The sequence below is a fragment of the Gymnoscopelus braueri genome (genome assembly GCF_963280865.1).
Source record: "Gymnoscopelus braueri genome assembly, chromosome: 20".
NCBI classification, from domain to species: Eukaryota; Metazoa; Chordata; class Actinopteri; order Myctophiformes; family Myctophidae; genus Gymnoscopelus; species Gymnoscopelus braueri.
The window spans coordinates 6,696,295-6,705,224 of record NC_137622.1 but is presented as its reverse complement, the minus strand read 5'-3'; the positions used below and the strand labels follow the sequence as shown (position 1 = coordinate 6,705,224).

General features: G+C 41.1%; 1 pseudogene across 1 annotated transcript; it reads left to right on the top strand.

Moving 5' to 3' along the window:
• Nucleotides 1-1,800: 1,800 nt before the first annotated feature.
• LOC308076071 (glutamine amidotransferase-like class 1 domain-containing protein 3, mitochondrial) lies at nt 1,801-8,614 on the top strand (annotated as a pseudogene). The gene is made up of 5 exons (XR_013935022.1): nt 1,801-1,834; nt 4,045-4,157; nt 4,706-4,875; nt 6,205-6,406; nt 8,386-8,614. The product of XR_013935022.1 is annotated as a glutamine amidotransferase-like class 1 domain-containing protein 3, mitochondrial (transcript).
• The last annotated feature ends 316 nt before the right edge of the window (nt 8,615-8,930 follow it).

The window sequence follows — 8,930 nt, the reverse complement described above, 5'->3', positions numbered from 1 at the left end:
TATAAATAAATAAATAATAAATATATTTTCCACTATTGACATGGTTATTTAAGGTTCATAATATTTGCTGCAGTACAATCTTGAAGAGTACATTTTTTTGTTAGAAAGTTCTATTCTGTTAGTAAGCATTGCCAGGCAGTTTGTTCAGTAACAGGGGTCTCCCCATCTCCTTAATAAACAGAACAGCCAATCAGGAGAGAGTACCCATTTTAGCTTCAATTTTATAGTGTTCCAATTTGTCTGCTCACTTCTTTGTTTCATCACTTCCGATGTCACTTGTTGATCCTGTGTCCCATATGAGTTTTCTCTCCTGAATGGATGAAATTGGTATCCTGACCTGAAAATCTTATTTTCTGTTTATAAAGTGCTGGACAGACATGGAGACCCGGCCCTCTTAGTGAACACACACTCTATAGCAAAGATTACTATCAGAATATATAGAGCTATTTAAAGGTGGTGTAAATGATAATTTTGTTCAAATAAGTGTCAAATAGCTCTCAAATAGTAATCATTGCTGTATAGAGTGTCCATTCAGTGACAGGGGCCTCCCCGTCTCTACAGCCCATTAATAAACAGAAAATACACTTTCAGGTTGGGATAACAATTTCATCCAATTGGGACAGAGAGATCAAACAGCACTCAGAACTCATATTGCAGGATAAAAGTGAAATTGGAAGTGATAAAAAAAAGCAGATGGGTTCTCCCTCATTGGATGAAATTGGTGTCCCACCTGAATCTATTTTCTGTTGCTAGTGTCTAGCAGTTATTACTGTCACTGCTTTTTAACAAAAATCATAAGTTTTTGTAAGTATTTGGTTAGTAAGTTTTAACCAAATAATATAAATTATAGCACCTTTAATACCAACTTATTAGTTATCAGTTTAGATTTTTGCCATTTTAGAAAACAGGCTTAAAGGGCCCACACCATGAATTTCATTTTTTTTGGGGGGGGGGGGGGGGGGTATTTTTTGGGGTATTTTTTGGGCTCCCCGGTCTCTCTTGTACCCCAAAAAATATTTTTTTTTAACATTCAGTCATTCATTCTCATTTCAGAGATTTTCAGAATGGGCGTGTCTGAACAGGCCATTTCAGAATGGCAATGCAAGTGACATCACTTGCATTGCCATTGCATTGATGCTGGCCAGACAGAATTGCTCAGTAGCCCCCCCCTGCCCAAGAGGACGTTTTGGTATTGCAGCTGAAAGTGCTGTATAAGCCAGAGACAATTGACTTGGGATGAGTATATCTGAGTGATGATTTAGGCTCAAACCTTTTGAAAAAGGTTTGAGGGACATACACCATATGATATTAAATATCAAATATTTTTTTTAAATTCATGGTGTAGATCCTTTAATGTAAATAATAGGCCATAGGAAAAAAGTCTAAATTTCCATACATTTCCATATGAATTGCTGCTCCTATAAACATGAATACAATGTTGAATGAAAGTGCTGTTGGTTGTGTTAAATTAGATTTATGGTGGTGAATGATTCAGCAGTTCAGACACCAAGGTGTCCTGTGTTAGCCTGTGTGTGTGTGTGTGTGTGTGTGTGTGTGTGTGTGTGTGTGTGTGTGTGTGTGTGTGTGTGTGTGTGTGTGTGTGTGTGTGTGTGTGTGTGTGTGTATGTGTGTGTGTGTGTGTGCGTGTGTGTGTTTTTCTTACTCAAACATACCGTATGACTTCATTGCTTTCCAAGTAACACGGGTTGTGGGCGGGGACAGAAGGTTGTGGGAGTGGACAGAAAGTATAAAATCATGTGCTTCAACACTCAGCTTGAGCTTGTCACGTCTCATCTGAACAGCAACAAGGCTCACACTGCAGCAGTTCTTCAAGGTGAGAGACTGTATTTTATTTACTACCACCTACTTAGCTACTTTCCACCAGCCAGCCCTATTTTGGGCATTTCGTTAGGCCAGTGGTTCTCGAAGTAGGGTCCAGGGACCCCCAGGGGTCCTGGAGGGAGTTCCAGGGGGTCCCCAGCTAAATGATAGATAGTTAGGAACCAAAGAGACCCTTATAGGTCTGTAACTCTGAGAGTGTACAAATGGCTAACGGGTCCATTTGTACACTCTCAGAGTTAAATTAACATTGATTTTACAATATAAATTGGGGTCCCAGTGATATAAATGCCATTAAATGGGGGTCCGTAGCCCAATGCATGTCAAACAGGGGGTCCTTGAAATTAAAATGGTTGAGAATCACTGCTAGAGCCGTACAAATCTTCTCTTATGGGGGTCCCTGACATATCTTTTCAAATGGGGATCCGCAGTCTAATAAGTGTCAAATGGGGATCCGCAGTCTAATAAGTGTCAAACTGGGTGTCCTAGCATGAAAAAGTTTGAGAACCACTGCATTAGGCTATTGGCAAAATAATTCAACATTTTCTATAATGTTACTAAAACATGTCCAGAAAGTTTTTCAAAAATATTATTATTATTATTATTATTATTATTATTATTACCCTTATTATTATTATTATTATTGTAGGGCTTAAGTTGTTAACATTGCAACTTGGCTTGGCAATAAATATGTTGGGGGGAATGAATGAATGAGCCATTAAAACCAGCAATCTTGAGCCTGTACCACAGGGGTGTGTCCTCTGTCACCTCCCTGTTTTAACCCATTCAATCCGGGAATGCATCTGTGTCATGTTTAGATTTCTTTGGCTATTCAAAAATAGCAGATATAGAAGCTAATAGCGCGGCATAGCAGATCTACAAGATCATACAAGCTCATGAGCTTGTAGATCTGCAACAAAAAAAAATTATCGTGAAAATTGGTGCAAATCTTTGAGTATATATCTTTTAAAGCAAACATTTTTAACTCAAGTCTTTGCTTCTGGGGGTCCCTGGAACAAAACATTTTGAGATGGGGGTCCACGGCCAAATACATTTTTGTTGTTTGGTTGCAGTGGTGAGCCAACTTTTTGTTTGTATATGGCCGCCGACCCCCATCTCAAAATATCTTGTTCCAGGGACCCCCAGAAGCAAAGATCGGAGTTAAAAATGTTCGCATTAAAACATAATATTTTTTCAAAAATTTCAAAAAATAGCAGATCAACAAGCTCATAGTGTGGCACTCTGTGCCACGCTATGAGCTTGTATATCTGCTATTTTTGAATAGCCAAAAAACTCTAAAATGACACCGATGCATTCCCGGTCTTCATGGCTTAAATAATAATGAGCCTGTGGGCGTGTCCTCTGTCTGTCACCTGTGTTTAAATATGTAATGAGCCTTGTTTATGAAACATGCCTATAGACATTTAATTTAGTCTTCAGATTTTACTCTGATGTTTTATCGATGGTTATTGTTTATAGTGCTGCTTTTATTTTTCTTCTTTTTGTTTACCTTGTTTTGTAAAGCGCTTTTGTAACTCTGTTTGGAAAAGCACTTTACAAATAAAGTTCATTATCATCATTATTAGTCATTGTCTCATATTTTATTCAGAGGTGACAGTGAAGAGCGTCTGGTGCCATGAGGTACTTTCATTATTTTAGGTGCACAAAAGGCTATCAAATTAAACTAATGGAGATCTTGTCCCACTTGAAATGCAACATATTGGAGATAGAGATGGGTAATAGGATGATAATTGATTCAGATTCTGTGTATCGATTCCGGTTCTTATGGATTCCCCGTTTCAGTTCCATAATGATTTAAAAAAAAAGGTCAAATGTTTAGATAACAAAAATCTCTGCAATTGTTAACTGAAGTAAATAGTAACTGAGATAGAGCCAATGCTGAAGCTTTTTGTCCTCAAAATACTGTGTTTAAATTAACCAAACACAATTGTCCCTGCATAAACTAAACTAATACAACTATGAAACCTACTAAATGATTAGGATTTTATGGATTACTTAATTTTTCATGGGTACTCAGTACCAAGCAATTTGGATTTGGTTCCTACTTGGAACAGAGTTTCGACACCCAACACAAACTAGAGATTCCCGTGCACACTGTTGTTCTTGGAAAGACTCCAGACGTTGTGTTACTGTGCGTGTGTGTGTCCGTGTGTGTGTGTGTGTGTGTGCGTGTGCGTGTAACAGGAGCCATGGTGAAGCGTGTGGCAGTCATTCTCTCTGGATGTGGAGTGTACGATGGCACTGAGGTCCACGAGGCCTCCGCCGTTCTGGTGCACCTGAGCCGCGCCGGAGCCAAGGTACTGTGGCTCCTCAATAACTACTCAGCCTCCATCCATGGACTGGCTCATTTCAGAGTTTTCACAGGCATGGTCAAAGGTGGTATAAGTGATATTTTTTAGGTTAAAACTAAAAGTTTATTTTAAAAAAAAGTGTTTAACATGGTCTCTGTCTCTCCTGTCTCTCAAGCTCTTTAATACACAAACATTTTCAGGTCAGGATAACAATTTCATCTAACCAGGTGAGGGAACTCACACACGATACAGGATAAACAAGTGAAATTGGAAGTGATGAGACAAACTAATTTGGAAGTCAATTTAAACTGGAACACAAGCTTATAAATGATCTTTGTGGGGTTCTCTCTCCTGATTGGATGACATTTGTAACCCAAATGATTTTTTTTCCTGTTAACTAAAGAGCTTGAAAGACAGGGAGACCCCTGTTAATGAACAAACAATCTATAGCAACGATTACTATCAGAATGTAGAGCGTTAACTTTTTTACAAACAAATATCTCTTACAGCACCTTTAAGTACCTCTGTTAATTGGATATGAATGAACGTTGCAGGTGCAGATGTTTGCTCCTAACATCAATCAGATGCATGTTGAACCACTGTGAAGGAACCCCCACAGAGGAGAAACGCAACGTGCTACAGGAAAGCGCTCGTATCGCCCGTGGCGATGTGTCGGACCTGGACAAAATAGACGTTGAAGCCTTTGATGATGTCATCATCCTAGGTGAGACCGTCTCAATTATCAGTGGCTCTCAAAGTGGGGCCCGGGGACCCCCGGGGGTCCTTCAGGGGGTTCCAGGGGGTCATCAGAAAAATGAGTAACAGTTTAACCCTATTTTATAATTCGGCTATTCAATAATAGCCAATCTACTGTACAAGCTCACGTGAGCTTGCAGATTTGCTATTTTCGAAACATTTGAGACATTTTCAATGATTTTGAATTTTCTTAACAGCACAAATCTTCTTTTATGGGGGTCTCTGGAACAAAATATTTTCAGATGGGGGTCCGTGGCCAAATCAATTTGGGGGTCCTAGTCATGAGAATGAATAAACATTTTGAATAAATGGTAGGGGCACGGTGGCACAGAGTAGGGGCACGGTGGCACAGTCGGTAGTGCTGTCGCCTCACAGCTAGAAGGTCCTGGGTTCGATTCCCGCAGGGGACGCTGTGGGCGCTGGGGGCGTGTTCTCTCCTCCGCGTCATCAGTGCCCATACCCTAGGTGGGGTTGGTGAAAGGGCCTTTCTGTGTGGAGTTTGCATGTTCTCCCCGTGTCTCCTAGGGTAGGTACCCTCACAAAAACATGCAGTAATCCTGGTCACTATACTGCCTCCCCCTGGCCAGCCGGGGCGCCTGATGGAGGGGAAGGGAACTGGTTGGAATAACGTGTTCCTTCCACGCGCTACGTCCAACCAGGGAAACTCTCCCCTGTCAGGTGACAAGAAGGTCAGTTGGCTCTCATGCATTGAAGGAGGCATGAGCTCGGCCCTGGCCTCCCTAGGTTGGCAGAGGGAAGGTAGTGCCCAGGATTACATAGATAATTGGCACTGGGTGTAAAAAATAGGGTTACAAAATCGCGGGATAAAAATTTAAAAGAAAAAAACAAACATTTTGAATAATATTTACTTGCATTTCTAGATTGTGGTATTGCTACTTCTACTTTGCTTCTGGGGGTCCGCGGACAAATAATTTTGGGTGGTCCTTGACATGAAAAAGGTTTGAGAACCACTGATATTATAGCAACATAAGTTTAAAAAAACCAAATTTAGAATCCCCAGAAGCAAAGATTTGAGTTAAAAATGTACGCTTTCAAAATATATATGTACATTCAAAGATTTGTACACATTTCTAATGTTCTAAAAAAAAAATAGCAGATCTACAAGCTTGTAGGCTATGAGCTTGTATATCTGCTATTTTTTTAATAGCCCAAAGAATAAACTAATGGCTATAACTAAAATCTAAAATCACACGGATGCGTTCCCGGATTGAATGGGTTAACATTTGGAGTACTTCGTCCACTGGTTAACATGCTGCTTCTGTGTGATGTTGCACAGGGGGGTTTGGTGTGGCTAAGAACCTGAGTGACTGGGCAGTGAAAGGGAAGGATTACACCATCCAACCCCAAGTGGAGAAGCTCATCCAGGCGTTCCACAGAGCAGGAAAGCCCCAGGGCATGTGCTGCATCTCCCCTGTCCTCGCTGCCAAAGCTCTGCCCGGATGTGAGCTCACTGTGGGACAGGACCAGCAGTGTGAACGGTCTGTACTATCGAAAGCTTTTCCATTTCAAGGACCCTCAGTTTGGTATTCATTATTAGATCACGGACCCCCATAACTGTGACAGTGTACAAACCAGGCCTGGAATTTCATCCTTTTAGGGGCAAAGCCCCACTTAGCCTTTGGTGTGGTCCACAAAGGCCAAATGCCACGGCAATAAAACAAGATTTTAGTCCATTGAAATAATTGAATTTAAGGGTTAAGGATGATTTTAAATTGAATATGTAGACTATCTGCAGTGAAATAAATAAATAAATGTATTTACAATCTGATCCATGCTCAGCCCTGCACCAATCAAAGTCACTGGATTGGTTTAAAGATGGGGACTCAGGGGAGTTAAGAATTCAGAATATCAACAAAAGACACTGGTGTCTACATGACAAGAAAGAGACGCTGGTGTCTACATATTGACAAGAAAGAGACAGAGCCACTGTGGCCTCCGGGCATGCCCTTTTTTTGAGGGGCACAAAGCCAAACTGAGGGGCAACGGCGGCCATGGCCTTATTGGCCTCCCTGAAATTCCTGCCCACACATTTTGTCACACTGTCACAGACCTCTAAGGGTCCAACTGGGTAATAGCTGGGTAACCTATCAATCATCATGCTGGGGACCCCTTGGTTACTAGTACTAAACCGTTACTATTCAGGTATTGAAACAAAGAAGCTGAATTCCAATGGATCCAGTGTAGTAAGTCACAAGCTCTTTTTTTGTGATCAAGTTTTTATTTTATTTTTTGTTCACATAGCTGGAGGATTGAACAAGCATGTCAGCTGCACAGTACTACTGCAATTTGGCAATTCCAATGTACATTTGAACTGCCCAACAAGAGGTTTTTATTTGTCCCTCCAGTTAAGAATTTCCCCTACTCCCCACCCCCACCCTACATGGCCCACAGGTTGAGCAAGCATAGACAGGACAAATAAATTAGTATATAAAATAAATACGGCAAAAAACCAAAGCAAATACAGGTACAAAACCGCTGAAAAAGGAAAAAGAAAAGGAAAGAGATAATAATAATCAGTAAGTATGTATGATGTTAATAGCATGACTTAAGTTTCTCCAGTGCTGTGGCTAAGATATCAAGCATGTTTTCTTTTGCCCCATTGGTTCGAGCTATAGAGAGTTCCAAAGAGATCATGTCCATTAGTGCGAGGATCCATTGTGAAACTTCTAGTTTATGGGAAGGTTTCCATCTTAGGACAAGCAGCTTTTTTGCAGCTATCAGCCCCAAGAGCAGTCACAAGCTCTTGTTCATACTATTGGTTCAATATTTTACAATCCCATAGACAGATCTGTCTATGGAACTAAGCACTTTCGCTAAAGCACGTTTCTAAAATAGCAGAACTACATGCTCAGAAAGTGTCACAACACGACGTAATTGTGAGCTTGTAGATCTGCTATTTTCACTGCGCAACATCAGCGCACAACAAAGTATAAGGGCTCAGTCACACATACGACAGAAAGGCATCCCGTTCATTTCCATTCCATGTGAGTGTAGGGGTGGAACTATTGGTCGTGGCTCTTTGGCGCGTCACATGCCTTTGGGTGGAGTTCAACACACGTGAGGCGCCAACGCAGTCCAACCGCAAGCTCCACCCATTCGCTCACATTGAATGGAAGTGAACAGGACACGACTGCACCCTTTGTTGCATTGGATCATGTTGCAGGTTATACAGTTCTAGGGGTGCGTTAATAGAACTAATGGATTTAATGTCATTTAATGAAAATAATCGATTAGTAATCAATCCCCATTTTGGGCATGTCATTTCAAAAATAGTGAAACGCTCTACGACGTGTTGGGAGCTTGTACAGTAGATTGAAATTGATTCATTAATCAAAAAATGATATGTATGTATATGATTAATGGAAAAAGTAATCAATAGAATAATCGCTAAGAAGATAATCAATACTTGCAGCACTATAGTTCTAACCCCCACCTGCCTTGTTTGCCCCCCCCTCAGATGGCCCTACGCGCAGACAGCCAGCGTGCTGAAGGAGATGGGCTGCAAACACGTGAACAAAAACGTGGACGAAAAGCACGTGGACGTGAAAAACAAGCTGGTGACGTGCAGCGCCTTCATGTGCAACGCTCCCATTCACGAGGTGTTTGACGGGGTGGGGGTCATGGTCACCGAGCTGCTGAAGCTGGCTTAGCAAGAGTACAAATACATCATGGTACATCATACATCACCGCGGAATCATTCAACATTTATTCCATAACATGTTCCATTTCTTAACTGTAACCGGTTCAATAATAAAAGTTGTATTGCTCCATTGCAATAACAATGCGTTTCTTTTAAATGTAACAACAATTATCATTGGTCTACAGCAGTGGTTCTCAACCAGTGGTCCGGGGACCACCAGTGGTCTTTGAGGGGGTTCCACGTGGTCCCCAGCTAAATGATGGAGAGTTGGTAACCAAATGGACCCTTAATAGATGTTTAACTCTTGAAAGCGTAAAATTAACCCTTAGGGGTCCATCTGGTTTCATTTTATGCTCTCAAGA